This window comes from Trichosurus vulpecula, chromosome 4 (genome assembly GCF_011100635.1).
Source record: "Trichosurus vulpecula isolate mTriVul1 chromosome 4, mTriVul1.pri, whole genome shotgun sequence".
NCBI classification, from domain to species: Eukaryota; Metazoa; Chordata; class Mammalia; order Diprotodontia; family Phalangeridae; genus Trichosurus; species Trichosurus vulpecula.
In genome coordinates, this window is record NC_050576.1 from 110,325,828 (window position 1) to 110,343,502 (window position 17,675).

The 17,675-nt window shown below is 42.2% G+C and overlaps 1 pseudogene; it reads left to right on the forward strand.

The window, feature by feature from the left end:
• Nucleotides 1-7,136: 7,136 nt before the first annotated feature.
• Nucleotides 7,137-17,185, forward strand: LOC118846817 (annotated as a pseudogene).
• Nucleotides 17,186-17,675: the final 490 nt, after the last annotated feature.

A 17,675-nucleotide genomic window follows, 5' to 3' on the forward strand; every position in this document is an offset into this window, starting at 1 on the left:
GTGTGTGTGTGTGTGTGTGTGTGTGTCTGTGTGTGTAAAACATCCTGTTGCCTTCCCAGACCTGGGTGCGCTGAGAAATTCCGGTGATCCTTGACACTGTTCATCTTCTTGAGGGGGAGGAGAGTGCCAATGAAAAACAGGAGCATGGTTCACCTCCAGAAAGGGCTAGCCTCATAGTCTGATTTAAGTTGTACCGGCTAAGGTCCTCTGCCCCATAAGTATCTGTCTTACCATTAGTCACGATGCTTGAAATTTTACCATTAGAAATTCATTTTTGTCTCTACAGAAGATTTGCAAATCTTCCTCCTCTTCCTGACCATCCCCCACCCCCCCCCCCACCCCTGCCCCTGCCCAAAGGTAGATTATGGCAGCTATTTGGGAGTAAAAGCTACTAAGGTCTTACCGTGTAGTGAGATACTCAGAACAAGTATATTTCCCCATTTTACAGGTGAAGAAGCAAAGGCTCAGCAAAGAAGGCAGTGTGGTACAGTAGAAAGGGGATTGACTATGAAAGCTGAGAACCTGGCTTCGAATCCTACTTCTGCTACTTGTCATCTGTGTGATTTTGGGCAGTTACTTTCATTCCCATAGCCTTAGTTTCCCAATCTGTAAAATGAGAGGTTGGACTAGATGGCTTCCAAGCTTTCTTCCAACTCTAGATCTAGGATTTATGATTTGTCTGAGGTCATATGACCAACATCCAGAACTCAGATATCTGAACCTAAAGTCTCACATTCTTTGTGCAGGAGAGACCAAAGAAAAGTCACAATTATATCTTATGGCTAATTCTGCCCCAGCCTCTACTTTGGGACCTGCATATTAGAAAGGAAGCATCCTTTCATTCCCAAATCTGTTTGGTTTTTTAAACTATTTCCTCCTGATTTTGTCTACTTCTCAAGTGATAAACTTTATATATCTAAGCAGGGTCTGTGGGAGAGGGTAAGTTGGCGCTGAGCAACAAGCTCTAGTCACGTGGGCAGTGGGCAGCCAGATGCTGCTCAGAGTGCCGCATCCGAGTGGGATAGACACGGGCACCATGGCCCTGGCACAGCCCCTGCTCTGGTGTGCCAAGGCTCACGCTGCGTGATCAAGCCGGCTTCCTCTTTTGAAGTCTGCTGCATCCACAGATTTTAGGGAGCAGCTTGATAGAAGGGAGTGGGCACTGGGGAGTTTTGGAGCTGCAATCCATGTGTGCCATCTGTAACTGGCTTTATATAGTACAGAAAAGGGACACAGATCAGGATAGAATGGTGTGCTTTGTTTGACTCTGGTAGAGGTTGCAGTGGGCAAGGGGGGCACTGCTAAAAATTTGCAATGACAATCTGTGACCAGGTGATGCTGGCTCTTCCTCCTCCTTTCTTCTTTGTCATTTTGAGGGAAAATTCACCTCTGGTTTTTCTAGAGATGAGAGTAGAGATGGCCACATCCCGGAGATTTGTTGAACAGAGATGACTGCATCTTCCATTTGGAGTTGTGGATTCTTAGACCGTAGAGCTAGATTATTATTCCCACGGAATCATATGGAGGAGTTTGAGGATAGCAGAGGTTAGATCCCACCTCTGAAGTCCATGGGTTCATTCTTCTGTCTCCGAGAAGGACGTGATGAATTTGTAGGAGAGGTGGGGATCTCTCCTCTTCTTTTTAGGGAAAGAGATTCAAATTTTCCTCCCCTTTAGAGTTGAAATCAGTTCACAGAATCACAGAATTTGAGAGGCAGAAGGGACCTCAGTGGCCACCTAGTCTAACTCATAAATGAAAGGAATTCTGATTGTAGTATACCAGACAAGGCATTGTTCAGACTTTGCTTGATGACTTCCAAGGAGGGGAAACCCACAGCCTCTTGACATAACTCATTCCATTTTTGGACAGCTTTAGTAGTTAAGAAGCTTTTCCTTACATCACACCTTAATTAGCTTCTTTGAAACTTCCATCCTCTGCTCCCGATTTTGGCCTCTTGGGCCAGAGCTAGTCTTCCATATCACAGCCCTTCAAATATTTGAAGACAGCTATGACGTCCCCACTAAAGCTTCCCTTCTCCAGGCAAACTATGCCCACTGATCCTCATATGGCCTGGAAATGACAGTGAAGGTTTTCAGGGTGACCCTGTCTCTTCCATAATCCTCTGTCCATTAGAAGAGAGTTACCTGGTCAATAAATCAAGAAGCGTGAGAAGCTTGCTCAAGATCTAATGGAAGGAGTTAAGAAATCCGACCCAGGAACGCAAGCTGCTTTTACAGAAGGACATACTCCAGAACTGTGGTGATGAGGGGGCAGGAGGAAGGGAGATGACCAGGGAGGGAAGGAGACTATGATAGCAAGAAAGCTCAACCCAAAGTCAGCAGTAGCACCCAAGCTAAGCACCCATTTTGTCCTCCCACAAAACCAATCAGTCTTTAAGCATGTATTAAGTGACTTAGGATAGCAGCTAGTGTTTTATGTAGTGCTTTAAGCTCTGCAAAGTGCTTTACAGAATTATCTCATTTTATCCGCAAAACAACCTGTTAAGTCAGTGTTATTATCACTCCCATTTTATTGTCTTCTATAAGTCAGCCATGATGCCAGGGGCCAAGGAAGCAGAGACAAAAATGAAACAATCCCTGCCCTCAAGGCATAGGGGCTAATTGGGGGAGATAAGTGTATATATGATAGGAAATAAAGTCAGGTATTATAAACATAATACATATACATCTATATCTAGGTATCATCTATGTATCTATCTAAAATGCATGATAATTAAGGAGTAAATCTTCCCATTCATAGGCTTTTTTTAAATGATGTCAAATTGGTTTTTGGTGTGGTGGATAAAGAGCCTGGAGTCAGGAAGTCTCATCTTTCTGAGTTTAAATCTGACCTCAGACACTTACTAGCTGTGTCACCTTGGGCAATTCCCTTAACCCTGTTTACCTCAGTTTCCTCATCTGTAAAAATGAATTGGAGAAGGAAATGGCAAACCACTCCAGTATTTTTGCCAAGGAAATCCCAAATAGGGGTCATGAAGAGTTAGACCCGACTGAAATGGCTGAACAACAGCAACAAATTGGTTTGGCAAATGACTCAAAATCTCTTTAGGAGAATGGCCACTGGAGAGTGCCCCGGGCCCTGTGACAAACCAAGTATCACTTGGGATTGAATCAACCAATAAATGTTGGTCTGGAACGCATCAAATGCCAACCTGAATACCTCACCTAGAGATGAGGTGGTGGAGCCTTCATCAGCTAGTTTTGTTTTCTCCTTCAAAACTCCATGAGCAAAGGGGAGTGGTCACTGGTACTTTACAGGTAACCTTGGCTGACTCAGAGAAGTCTCAGACTTTTGGCAGTGGTATGGCTAAATTCTTAAGGATTGATGACCTACCTGGTGTATTATATTATGTCTCCGTGGCCAATGTTCAGAATTGGCAGCCTCTTCACCTCAATGTGAGCCAATAGTCTCCCAGTTTACATATATATATGCGTATGTATGTAAATAATCTTCACATATGTAGTATATATGTATATGTGTATCTATGTGTATCTATACATATATATACATACATGCCCACACACAGATAGATAGATAGATACATATGTGCATACACACACATACATGCACGCAGAGATACAAAGCTGGAAGTAACTTCAGAAACCATTAAATTTAACCTCCTCATTTTGTTGTCGTCATTTACTCATTTCAGTCATGTTCAACTCTTTGTGACTCCATTTGGGGTTTTTTTGGCAAAGATATTGGAGTGGTTTGCCATTCCCTTCTCTACCTCATTTTTACAAATGAGGAAACTGAGGCACACAGGGTTAAGTTGGCCAGGGACACAAAGCTAGTCTGTGTCTGAGGCCAGGTTTGAGCTCAGGAAGATGAGTCTTCCTGATTCTAGGACCAGCTCGCTATCCATTGTGCCACCTAGCTGTTGTATTTAGTCTTTAACCATTGTAGTAGAAGTAACTCAATTTAACATCAACATACATAGCTCACGTGCACTCCCTAGTCCGCTCCATCCTTCTTTAGTCCCAAGATCAACCCCTCCCAGAGGCAGATGGGCTGCTAGCCCAGAAGTGTAGTATTCCTAGTCATTCCCAGTGGGGAGCTGGCAAGGGTGTGTGCCCAGGGCTTTTCACTCATGACTAATGCCTCTGTGGTAGATCAGTGTTCACAATGCTGGCTGTTAGACTCTCCATTGATACAGTGCAGGAAACTCAGAGCACCCTGGACGTCTGTATCAAGGGTAGCACTGCTTGAGCAAGCAGGGTGCCATCAGGCACTTGGTATGGGGTCCTCACTCCCTTGCTTCACATCAGTTTTATCCCCATACTCTGTCCCTTTAGTCCTGGAACAAAGCCTCTACAGACATCTACTGTTTTCTCCACATAGAAATGTATTTGTTGTGAGTTATCAGAGCCTCTTCAAGAGCAAATAGCACAAAGGTTGGGGGCAAGCAAATTGCTTCCCCTTGATCGGTGTTATTTCTCCCCCAACCCAAACCTCTGAAAAGTTGGCACACCAACAGCATTTCTTGTGCAAGTATTCTCTGAATCTCTTAGCCCTCTGGCTAGTACATCCATTACAGACAATTGCTTCCGATCTCTAGCTTTCCCCAGTAGTTTAATAAAACCATCTTGCAAATGACCATTAGTTAGAGAACCACAGAATTTTAAATCTGGAAAGGAGCTTATAGATCAAGTCTCTCTAGAATCCTGGAGGAAACTGAGGCTCAGAAAAGTCCAAGATCACTTGTTCAAAATCACATAGGCTAGCTGGGACTAGAACCTAGGTCTTTTAATCCTTAGTGCAGTGAGCCATCCACTGAATCACTCTAAATGTGGCTCAGTTTACTTTTGTTCAGAAACATTGTTGCAGAGCCTTGCCTTGGCACTGAAGAAGATACAGAGTTCAGGAGAGAGAATCTTTGCGCTCATGGAGTTTATGGTCTAATAAGGGGATAAGACACATGGACAAATAACTATAATATACAATAATATATGATAAATTTATTAGATAGATGCAAAACAAAATGCTACGTGAGGGTGGGATTTTTGCTACGCTATGCCACGGGGGATTTTTCTAAACCAATAGAGGGAGTCAGAAATAGTTTTATGGAGAAGATGGCATAAGGTTTGGATTTTATTTGTTTGTTTTGGAGGGGGGAAGGCAATGCAATTGGGGTTGAGTGACTTGCCCAAAGTCACACAGCTAGTAAGTATGTCAAGAGTCTGAGGTCAGATTTGAACTCAGGTCCTTCTGACTCCAGGGCCAGTGGTCTACTCACTGTACCACCTAGGTGCCCTTAAGATTTCGATTTTAGAGTATCAGCAGATATTCAACAGACAAAGAGGGGGAAAGAAGATAGTCTAAGCCTAGGGAACAGTATGAGAAAAAGCATGGACTGGGGAGAGTAGTGCACTTATTCAGCAGGCAGACAGTTGAATTGTGTGTAAGGTGGCTAGAGAGAAGCAATATGAGATATGTATGGAAAGGTAGGGTGACTCTATATTGTCTTCCAAGAAAAGTTTGAACCACTGTTCCTGGCCTTCAAGGTCCTTTGCAATTTGGAGACAAAAGGCATTGCTCAGGTGGCAGTTTAAAGCAATGTGGTCAAAGTCAAATAGAAATGGGGGCCACCAATCCATACTTAAGGATCCCTTATGTATCATAAGAATTGACTTAGTTTTAAAATGTAATGTTATCTATGTTTTACTGTATTTTTTTCTATTTTGTGAGCTATTTCCCAATTACATTTTAATCTGGTTTGGGCCCCAATGGGCAGCATATTTGGTATCTTTAATTTAATGGATGTATTGGAGGGAGAAAGAATAGAAGTATAAAACCTATTATAATAGTCTGGATAGGCCGTGATTGAGAATAATTGAGAATAAAGAGGAGAGGACAGATGTGAGAATTAAAACAGATGTGGAACTTAGTGAGGGGTCAGGATGATGCTAGAGCTAAAGATGATGTTGTTTGGAACATGGAGGACTGGATCTATCAACCAATCATTCAGTCAAGTAGCATTTATTGAGCACTTGCTGTGTACCAGGCACTGTGCTAAGTTAAAGGGATACAAAGAAAAGCGAAAATGGTTCCTGCTCTCAATGACTTTACATTCTAGTCGGAGGACACAACATATATACAAATGGGGACATATAAACTGTATATAGATATAGGGGATGTGTAGGAGAAGGAACGAGCAGCTGGGGGAGAAGAGGCAGGAAAGCCCTCCTGTGGAAGGTGGTATCTGAGCTAAGTCTTAAAGGAAGCCCGGGTCTCTAAAAGGGGGAAGTGAGGAGAGTCTTTTGGGGATGGCGGACTGCCAGTGGAAAGGCACGAAGATAAAAGATAGAATGATATGTGAGAAGAACAGCAAGTCATCTTGTATGCATGTACCATAGAGAATGTGAAAGACAATTATGCTGGCAGGATAGAAGAGATAAGAAGTCTGGGGGGTGGGGGTGGGGTGGGATAAAGATAATCTTGGTTTGGGACTTGTTGGGTGCTTCCTTACCATCTACCTGGGATGAATAATAAGCTCTCTTTGGTAAATATCAGACAATCCTGACATTGCTTATTTTCTTGCTACTGACCCTGACCCAGACTCTCCTCCGGGGTTATAGAAAATATTTTGTAGGATAACAACTTATTTTATATTGTTTTCAAGGTCATACAGCAGAGTCTCATGAATACTTGGGATTTCTGGATTCTAGTCTCTGCTTTTACATTGCTTCGTTGTGTGAGGTTGGCCAGGTCCTTTCTCCCTATTGTTGCTTGTCCCCAAGGATGACCAGATCCACAGAATCTGAGTTGGAAGCAACTTCGGAGTCCAAAGATTCCAATCCAAAGCTGACCCAAAATTACTCTACAAGAGGGATTCTTAACCTAGGGTCCATAGGACCCGAAGGTCTCTATGGACAGATTTTAGGTCTGTGAACTTGGATGAAAAAAAAATACATATTTATTTTCCTTGATCTCTAAGCATTTCCTTAAATCATTTAAAAATATTATTCTGGCTCTTTACCCTTCCCCTCCCCACCCCCCAGCTTTGCCTGCCAAGGTGTCCTTGGCCTTCGATGAGCTGCTTTGCTGCTACAGCTGCCACCCACCCCTGGGAGTGACTTATCCCTCTCCCTCCCCAGTCCTGGCCCACTGATATAAAGATGAGTAGCTCAGAGGAAGTATCTTGGATCTCATGGTTCTGTGGGCTTCGTGGCAATGAATTCTGTGAGGTGGATGAAGACTATATCCAAGACAAGTTCAGTCTCACAGGCCTCAACAAACAGGTGCCCCACTAAAGGTAGGCACTAGACATGATCCTCAACTTGGAACCTGAGGAGGAGCTGGAGGACAACCCCAACCAGAGTGATCTGATCGAACAGGCAGCTAAGAGGCAGTATGGACTGATTCATGCCTGCTACATCTTCACAAACAGTGGCATTGCCCAGATGTTGGAAAAACAGCAGCGGGGAGACTTTGGCTATTGTTCCTGTGTATATTGTAAAAACCAGTCCATGTTGCCCATTGGACTGTCAGACATACCAGGTGAGGCCATGGTGAAGTTGTACTGCCCCAAGTGCATGGATATTTACACCCCCAAGTCATCCAGGTACCACCACACAGATGGTGCTTACTTTGGTGCTGGCTTTCCTCACGTATTCTTCATGGTGCATCCTGAGTACAGGCCCAAACAGCCTGCCAACTATTTTTTGCCCAAGCTTTATAGCTTCAAGATCCACCCTATGGCCTATCAACTGCAGCTTCAGGCAGCCAGCAACTTCAAGAGCCCTGTCAAGCCCATCTGATGACTCATCTTTTTCCCTCTCCTCCAACACCTCAGGCTGTGACACCCTCCCCCCAGTACACACACACCGTTCCAGAACCCCTAATGATTTTTAGTTTAAATTAAGAAGAAGTCATTATCGTGGTGGTGTGGTGGGAGTATGAAATAAAGTGGAGGAAAAGGCAAAAAAAAACATTATTCTGGTGAGAGGTCCATTGGCTTCACTAGATTTCCAGAGGGGTCTATGACACAAAGAAGGTTAAGATCTACTGGTCAACACTATGCCAGTGGTAGAGGCCATTTATCTTTTGCTTGAAGATCCTCAGGGAAAGGTAACCTACCATCTACAGAGACAGATAGACTATTCTACTTTTTATTCAGTTTTTAAAAATCTGAACTTAAACACCGAAAAAGGAGAATATTTAAATACACATAGCAGAACACACAAAAAAGATTGTGTATGAAAGTGAATTTCATTCAATTTTATTTTTCCCAAAATTTTAATAAATACTCCATGATATTTTCAAAAGTGTCCTGCTTGCCTGTGTTTCCTTCTGAACTTCCTGTTCTCTTGTGTACATTTACAAAAATGTCTGAATAACCTTCTTTCTTTTTTTCCCCATCACTATTGCTACTACCTTCTCTTAACATGTCTCCCTCAATTTTAATAAATTTTAATAAATTTTATTATTTTAATAAATACTCCATGATATTTTCAAAAGTGTCCTGCTTGCCTGTGTTTCCTTCTGAACTTCCTGTTCTCTTGTGTACATTTACAAAAATGTCTGAATAACCTTCTTTCTTTTTTTCCCCATCACTATTGCTACTACCTTCTCTTAACATGTCTCCCTCAATTAATTGAGAGAAGAAAAATCCTTGTAACAAATAAACACAATCAAGAAAAAAAACTCATTCACAGAGTTATCATGCTCCAAAATGTCCATCTCTTTCTTTAGCTTCTGGCAAATGTAATTGTTAGGAAGTTTTTTGGCTTACACTCAGCAGACTCTTCCCACAACTTCTACCCACCACTCTTAGTTTTGCCCTCGGAGACAACATAAAGAAGGTCTAATCCCTTCTCTACTTAATAGCCTTTGAAAAACCTGAAGACCTTTAGCATGTTCCCCCTAAGCCTTCTCTCCTCCAGGCTAAATGCTCCCAATTCCTTAACTTGACTCTTTTTATGACATAGATTCTAGTCCCTTCATCTTCCTGGTAACCTTCCTCTCTATTCAGACGATCAGATGATGATTCATTCTGAGGAATTTTTATTATTTCAGACGATGTTTTTAGTAAAGTGCTTCTTATTATTAACAGTTTGGAGATTCATTTTGAAAGGGAATTAAGGGACAGCTTCTGGGTACATTGTACTTCTCTGAGACAGGTCATGAAGTGGCTGTTCCCTTCTAGCCTCCCCAGATGGGCTTAGTTCTTGGCTGCTAGTATGGATGGTCCCTGGTGCTTTGTGAAATTGTGTCTCTTCTTTTTTAATGAGCCTAATGATTAATTAATGAATCTTTGGTCTTTCTGAGTAAAACAAGTTTTGGAAGAGATAATTCTCCTGCCAGAATCCCTGGAACATTGATCAGGCAGGGTGTGTGTGTGGGGGTGTAACATGCCTGGTAGTTCTTTAGTTAGTTTTCTGATGTCTTAAAACAGCCTGTACATGTGATCATTGAATCAACCTCCTGGTTTCTTGAGGTTGGCCTCATTTAGGGCTGTTGCAGATTCCACGTGATTTCCTGCTCAGAGCAGACCTCTGGGTCATGTCTTAGCCAACAAGTGATGGTAGCCAAGGAGACCAGGCAACCCACATACCCCTAGAGGGATCATGCCCTACAAAGAATGGCACAGATCACCTCATCCCCAGCCTTATATCTCTTAGGTGGTTTAGACAAAGATCTTGTGGAGGCAGGGGACTTGACAGGATGACCTGTGTAGAAGGTCTTGGTAACCAAAGGACACTTTTGTTGGATTGTTTGTTGTTCAGATGGCAATCAATCTAAGTACCTACTATGTGCCTGGCACTGTGCTAAGCATTGGGGATATAAGAAAGACAAAAAAGACAGTTCCTACTCTCAATGAGCTTACAGACTAAAGGAAAGAAAGGAAACAAGCAGTTGTTAAATGCCTACTATGTGCCAGGCATGGCTAACTTTACAAATAGCATCTCACTTGATCCTCACAAAAACCTTGGGAGGTAGGTACCATTATTATCCCTATTTTATAGGTGAAGAAACTGAGGCAAACACAAGATTAAGTGACTTGCCCAGAGTCATACAGCTAATAAGTGTCTGAAGCTAGATTTGAACTTAGGCCTTCAGGATTCCAGGTCCCAGTCTTTATCCATAGTAAGGGAGAGATGGCATATGAAAAGCTACATCCACAACATATATAAAGGATAAAGTGGAAACAATCTACAGCTGGAAGCCACCAGTATTAAGGTGGATTGGGAAAGGCTTCCTGGAGAAGGCAGGATTTAAGTGGGATTCAAAGGAAGTCAGGGAAGTTAGGAAGCAGAAATGAGGAGGGAGGGAAGATAGAGCTAAAGAGTGAATTCTGTAGAATCATGGACCACAGAGACATTGGGCAGGTCCATCCCCCTTCCTTCAGGAAGGCACAGTTTTACTCTCTCTAATTTATGTCTCAGACCAGGGAAGTCTAGAGAAGTTATGTGACTCACCCAAGTCATACTACTAGCAAGGAGTAGATAAGGATTACTACTCTAGTCTATTGCTTCATACTCCAAAGCCCTTTCTTGAACCAAGTAGGGTGTAATTCCCTCTAGCATGTCTTTAGGAACTCACAGAGCTCCTTTATTGACATACTTTTCCCAGAAACAAAGGTCCACCTTTTGAATGCCAATATTTCCTCCATTGTCATTGTATGGCACAAGAATCTTAGAACTGAAAGATCGTCAAATACAGGGCAATGGAAAGTAACATGGTGGATGTGAGTGGGCTGCAACATACAAGGAAGAAGGAACTTCCATGAAGAACAGGACTAAAAGATGTCATCAGGGAAATATAGGAAAAGACATTAGGCTGGTCACTTGGAAAGGGTGAACAGTGACAGGTGGGCAGCCTGAGTTGATACCAGGAGAAAATGAGGTAGATCTGCTGCCCATTGAGCATATCTCTTGTGGCTAACTTAGGAGAGACTGTGAAATAGAGTTGTATAGGAATGGGTAGCCATGTGTAAGTTATGATCGGCATCATAGGGACATTGGTGGGGGGGACCATCCAAATCAATAGGGGTAGCTAGGTACTGTGGATAAAGTGTCAGGCCTGGAGTCAGAAAGACTCATCTTCCTGAGTTCAAATCTGGTTTCAGAAACTTACCAGCTGTGTGACCCTGGGCAAGTCACTTAACCCTATTTGCCTGAGTTTCCTTGTCTGTAAAATGAGCTGGAGAAGGAAATGGCAAATCATTCTAGTATCTTTGCTAAGAAAACCCCAAATTAGGTCATGAAGAGTCACATGCTACTGAAATGGTTGAACAACAAAAATTCAAACTGATGAACTCACTGATCCGTTTGGGTTACTAAGTATTTGAATAAGGTATCAAGGATATCAAGGAAGGAAAGACTTACATGAACTGATGCAAAGTGAAGTGAGCAGAAACAGGAGAACACTGTACACAGTAACAGGCCCACTGTGCGATGACTAACTTTGATAGACTTATCTCTTCTAAGTAATGAAAGGATCTAAGACAATTCCAAAAGACTCATGATGGAAAATTCCATCCACATCCAGAAGGAGAAGCATGGAGTCTGAATGCAGATTGAAGCTTACTATTTGCTCTCTCTTTTTTCTTCTTTCTCATGGTTCCTCCCATTTGTTCTAAGTGTTCTTTACAACATGACTAATGTGAAAATATGTTTACTAAGAATGTATATGGAGAGCCTATATCAGATTGTGTGCCATCGTGGGGAGGGGGAGGGAAGAGAGGGGGAGAAAATTTAGAACTCAAAATCATACAGAAGTGAATGCTGAAAACTAAAAATAAATAAATTAATTAATAAAAAAGAACCATAAGAAAAAAAGAATATCAAGGTATCTTGGAATCAAGAAACCTAGGTTCTAGCTCTGTCTCTGATATTTAATTTGCTTATAATTACAGAAGCATTAATGACATTCCTATTGCATGCAACAGAATCTCTTGCTAGATTCTGGGGGAAGATACAATGTTTAGAAAAGTCACTTGCCTGGCACACAGGAAGCACTTAATAGGGAAGGGGAGGGGAACAAGCTTTTAATAAGCACCTACGATGTACCGCTCATTTCACTAAGTGCTTTATAAATATTATTTCATTTGTTCCTTGTAATAACCCTGGAGGGAAGATTCTATTACCATCTTCATTAGGCAGATAGAGGTTAAACTGACTTGCCCAGAATCACACAGTTAGTGTCAGAGTCAGGATTTGATCCCGACTTTTCGTGATTCCAGAAACAATGCTCTATCCACTGTGCCACATAGCTGCTAATTGGCTGACTGACTGACTTAACCTCTCTTGATTTCAGTTCCCTCATCTATAAAATGGGTATAATATTGACACTATTTCATTGTGATCAAAATGTCCCAACTTTTAAATACCGCAGACATATAAGTTACTATGATTATTTTTAAAAAGCCATCAAAAATCCCACCTTCCAACATTGCCTTTGGATTTTGGTTTTTCCTTCTGATTTTCATTTCCATTTTATTCTTCCTCATTAGCTAATGCAGATCACAGAGGTCCTGGGTTTATCTTTATGTTTTAAAAAAAAAAAGGAATCTGCATCTTCCCATTTCCATCTCTGTCTTTAATTGGCGTTAGCCAGAACGTTGATGGAGCTGCATTTCCAAAGATTCCCTCTAATCTACTGACCTGACCTTTCTGCAGATGCTCTCAAGATTCAGCCTGGGGAATCTAGAATCCGGGCAGGCAGGAGGTGCTAATGTGTTCCAGGATGGAGTGGGTATGGGAGGGTGGCTGAGGGTGGAGGACCCCTGTTTCCAGTGCCCCTGCTGGGTCGCAAATTGGATCCAAACCCAGATGTTCAAGGGCCAAGGCTGAGGAGTGAACTGTCTCCCAGAACAGGTAGACTTGCATGTGTGTGCACCCACAGGCCCTCCCCTCAACTCTCCCCGCCCCACCCCACGTCACCCCATCAGGTAGGCGTACCTAGCTAGACTTCTCTGATGACTTATTCTTCATCAATGGGCTCAATGTTCAGCTGCCACTAAGGTTGTCTGTCTATATCACTGCTGGTCTCAAGCACCCTGCAATGATTTTTTCTTGGTTCTGCAACTATATTTGAAGTCAAAGAATCTGGATTCAAATCCTGTCTCAATTTACTACCTGTGTGACTTTGGGAAAGTCCTTTAAATTCTTTGGCTCTCAGTTTCTTCATCTGTATAGTGACTAGTCCTGGAGTTGGATTCTTCAGGCTCTGCCACAGACATAGACTTCCTAGGTGGCTCTGCACAAGTCACTAAAACTTCCTGACCCTCTGTTTCTTCGTCTGTGAAATGGGGATAATAATAGCACCTACCCCACAGGGCTGTTGTGAGGATCAAATGGGATGACATATGTATGAATGTTACCCTAAAGAAAAGCTATTATTTTAGAGAAGACCCCTGTTTACTAAGAGGAAAACTTGTAGACTTTGCATAAGGTCCCTGTGCCCAGGAATGGGAAGGAAAGGGCACATTTCACCTGCCATGTTGTCTCATATTTGGGTATTCACGGTAAATAGATTATTTCCTTTAGCATCTCCTAGGGTCTCCTGGTCCTTCCACCTGGGCACCCACCTGCACTCACCCCCAGGACTACAATTTCTGCCTGATAAGCCTCTTCACTGGAGAAATGAATTTGTTTCTGGCTCCAGTGATGAGTGTGATTAATGCCTTCTCTCTACAGTCCTGAAACCTCAATTTAAATCCTTTCCTGATTGCCTTGGTCAGAAAATGTTGCAGCCTGTTGTGGTCTTGTTTTCTTCAGGAGAGTCATTCGTGTTTACTTGGGCTTCCAAAGATGGCTGCGACATAAATAGGGGACAGTTTGGTGGTCTTTGAGAAAAGAGACCTTTAGGTTGTTTCCTCTATGATGTCCGGTTTTAGGTTCACTCGCCACCATTACTATGTTTTTGCTCAAGGCTAAAGAAAGGGGAGGGGCATAAGAAAGACTTTTTTTTTTTTCCACATCAAAGCCTTGGAGTTTTCCTCATTCTCCTTGGCTTGTCAGATTATTACTTCTCATAGTTTAGCACATATTGTGGGGTTAGATGCACATCGATTTTACTATATAATCAAAGAATTTTGGAGGCACATGCCCACATATAGTTCATAAAATCATAAAATTTTTGAATTTGAGGAGTCCTTAAAAAGGACTGTGTCCAGTTTTCTCATTTGGCAGATGAAGAAACTGAGGCCTAGGAGAGAAGTGATGTGCCCAAGGTCATAAAGCTGAGTCTAAGCTAGAACCCGCATTTCTACTCTTTCTATAATGAGATACTTTTCCATCTCATAGCTATAGTTTCATCTGATTTAGTTCATGGGTTCAGTCAGTCTACAAGTATTTATTAAGTGCCTACTGTGTGCTAAGCACTGTGCTAAGTGCGGAGGATACAAAGAAAGACAAAAATAGCCTCTGCCTTCAGAGATTTAAAACTTCAAGAAGACTCTAGATGGCTACTAGTCCAACATCTCATATAATGGGGAGTTGTTTAGGCTTGAGGAGCTCTTCTTCTTCCCCGCATATAAATGGGACCTAGAGAGGTTAAAGGATTAATAAAGGCACTCCAACAATAAGCATAAAAATGGCCTCCACACCCACCTCCAGGGCTTTTTAGTTCATGCTTTGGTCTCTGGAGGGGTGTGGTCCTTTCCTCTTTGGGCCCTGGGAAATACCTCTTCTAGAAACTGATTAACTTCATCACCATCCCCATCATGTTACCTATTTCCCCCTGATATTTGCAACTTCGTCTTTTCTGTTTTTCTTCCTACTAGTTCTTCACAATTTTGCTTTTGACTGTCGTTCATCCAGCTGGTCCAGTTGAGGATCTCTTCTTTCCTCCGATTGAATAATATACATCTGCATGTAAAAGGTAAATTTTATCTTGTTGGCATATGTTTGACACTCCCCATTTAACATTTTCACACATGTTCTCATAATTAACAGGCGTGTTTTGGGTAAAGAGATATGTTGTTACAAGATCTAAGGAGCTTCTGTGGGATAAAATTTCCTTGTGTACATTCTCCTTGCTCTGAGGCTGGTCTGCAAGATAGTCAGTATAGTTTCATCATCTGGGAGGAAAATGGAAAGACATTAAACTGGATAAGGTAATGCTGGCGATCACAGTGAATAATTTTAGCATCTTACATTCTAGAATCGACTATTTACCAACTATTCATCACCTAACACTGTGCTAGGTCTTGATGTTGCCTGTCAGATGGAAACTCATGGTTCAACGAGCTTCTTATCCCTGGCTCAAAAACCCGTAGCAAAGCTCAATAGTATCTAGAATTTAGTTGGAGAAGTGGTCTGGCTGTCCCCTACCTGGCCCCCAGGACCGACAGAGGTAGGGAGGAATGACTTTAGGTAATTCCATGACTTCTGGTAAGAGCCTAGCCCCATCAGAGCCTCTGGTCTCCAATTATCTGGCCAAGTCTTTCATACAATAATTAAGGTAAATCACACAGAATAGAATAGAATCTGTACTGTGACTCTGTTTCACCAAATGTAATCCACCCGAAAAGAGATAATGATGCTGGCCTGGTGCTCAGTGGAAGTGTTGATGCCTCTTGGCAGACATCAGCTTGGCCATAGTCTACCCTCTCTCAGTTTCCCTATTTACAACTGAGACATAAGCACTGAAATTGAAGTCAGGAGAGACCTGGGTTCAGATTCTACCTCTGACATTAGTTTTGTGTCCATGGGTAACTGCCCTGACTTCTTAAAGCCCAAGTGTCCTCATTTGTAAAATGCGGATAATTATACCTGGAATACCTATCTTAGAGGATTGTTTGAGGATCGGTCGAGATATTATACTTCACACTCTTTGCTAACCCTAAAGTGCTGTATCAGAGAGAGTTATTACTATTAATACTATTTTCCACAGAAGTTAATAAAAATTGAAGTAATGGCTGATGCATGACAATGTTTAATTAATATCCACAACCTGTTTAGAGACTGGGATAAAAACTGCTATATAAGTGAAAAGCATTTATTTTCAATTAATTTTGAGCCCAGCACACATCATTTCTCTAAGCCTGTCAGATGTCTTAGCTTCCTCATGAACCTGCTGATTCAGGCATTCTTGGCAAGCCAAACAAAAGGGAACACATGAAGACATAAATACATTTCCCATCCGCTAAATGAATAGGTTTTTAAGCAAAGAGGTTATCTTTCTTAACCCTGTGAAGGCTGCACAAGATGCAATCGCCTTCTTGCTCAGCGTGGCGGGCCCATTGTATGATTGTGTGTGTGTGTTTGTGTGTGTTTGAGGGGAATCTTGATCAATAATTCATCCAGAAATGCTTTCTTCTCCTTGGTACTCTCCTTACATTTCTTTTTAAGAATACTCCAGTCACCCTGGTATGTATATTTAATTGGTTTCAAGACATGACTTGCTCACCTTGAAACCAAGTGACTTGAAGGACTGAAGGTCAGAAGATTCGGCACCCCAGTGGGTTGAGCTGGCCTTTTGCTCTTCCTAGGTTTGCCCAAATGAATAGACAGATGCTATTGCTATTCACTGGGGGTTTGGGGGGTGGGGGTGGGGGTGGAGAGGGTGATGCTATGACCTGGCCAGGCAACAGAAAAGAAATCAATCCAAGATTCTCTTTAGAAACAGAAAAAGGTTAAGTAACCCTATAATGCCAAGCAAAAGACCTTTAAAAAATGGGCTCTTAAAGCAAGTGCATACTTTCTTCCACTCCAACCTCTCCATCTTCCAAGTTTATGAAGAAAGCTCTGTGTGTGTTTTTCCAAGAGTGTTTTGAAATGAAAAGAGAAGACAGCTAAAAATTCAAGCTCATCATAAATGTTTTTACAGCTCTCCTAGTTACCTTAGGATTTTGGGGGTGGCATGTTTATATTCTGAGTAAAATTTTAGTATTATAATACACAGACACAAACGGGGAATGGCAGCCAGCTGGAAATTAGCTGGTAATGTTGGGAAGCAGATGTTGGAGAGAGGCGCAATTGACACATCCATTCAAATTCTCACCTATCTGCAAAATATTTGGTGGTGCCACCTCCACTTATTTCAGGCACCTCCTCCTCCCGTTCCCTAAGTTGGGAGGCCGAACAACTGTCACTCTGTCTGATGAGCTTTACCTGCTGTGAACACAATCAGGACTGCCACACCCTCTGCCCTTTCCTTCTTTTTTCCTCCCTCAGAGACCCATGAGGACCAAACACAAAGGGAAGGGATGTGAGCAAGGCCAATGTGGGAGGCTCCCATGGTTTATTAATAGATTTCTTTAAAGCCTTACTTCTTTTGGATAGGAGGTTGAGGAGATCATAGATTTGGAGCTGAAATGGGGTCTTAGAGGTCATCTAGGTCAACCCCTTAATTTAACAAATGAGGAAATGGGGAGATAAGAACAAAGAAAGGAGAGCCAAGGAGGATGGAAATATGTAGAGTAGTTTTTGTTCCATTTTTTCTCAGTTGTGTCCAACTCTTCATGATCCCATTTGGGGTTTTCTCAGCAAAGATATTGGAGTGGTTTGCCATTTACTTTTCCAGCTCTTTTTACAGATGAAGAAACTGAGGCAAACAGGGTTAAGTGACTTGTCCAGGGTCAAATAGCTAGTAAGTATCTGAGGTCAGATTTGAACTCGTGAAGATGGATCTTCCAGACTCCAGGCTTGGCCCTCTATCTACTGTACCACCTAGCTGCCCATATGTAGAGCAGCCAAAATCTA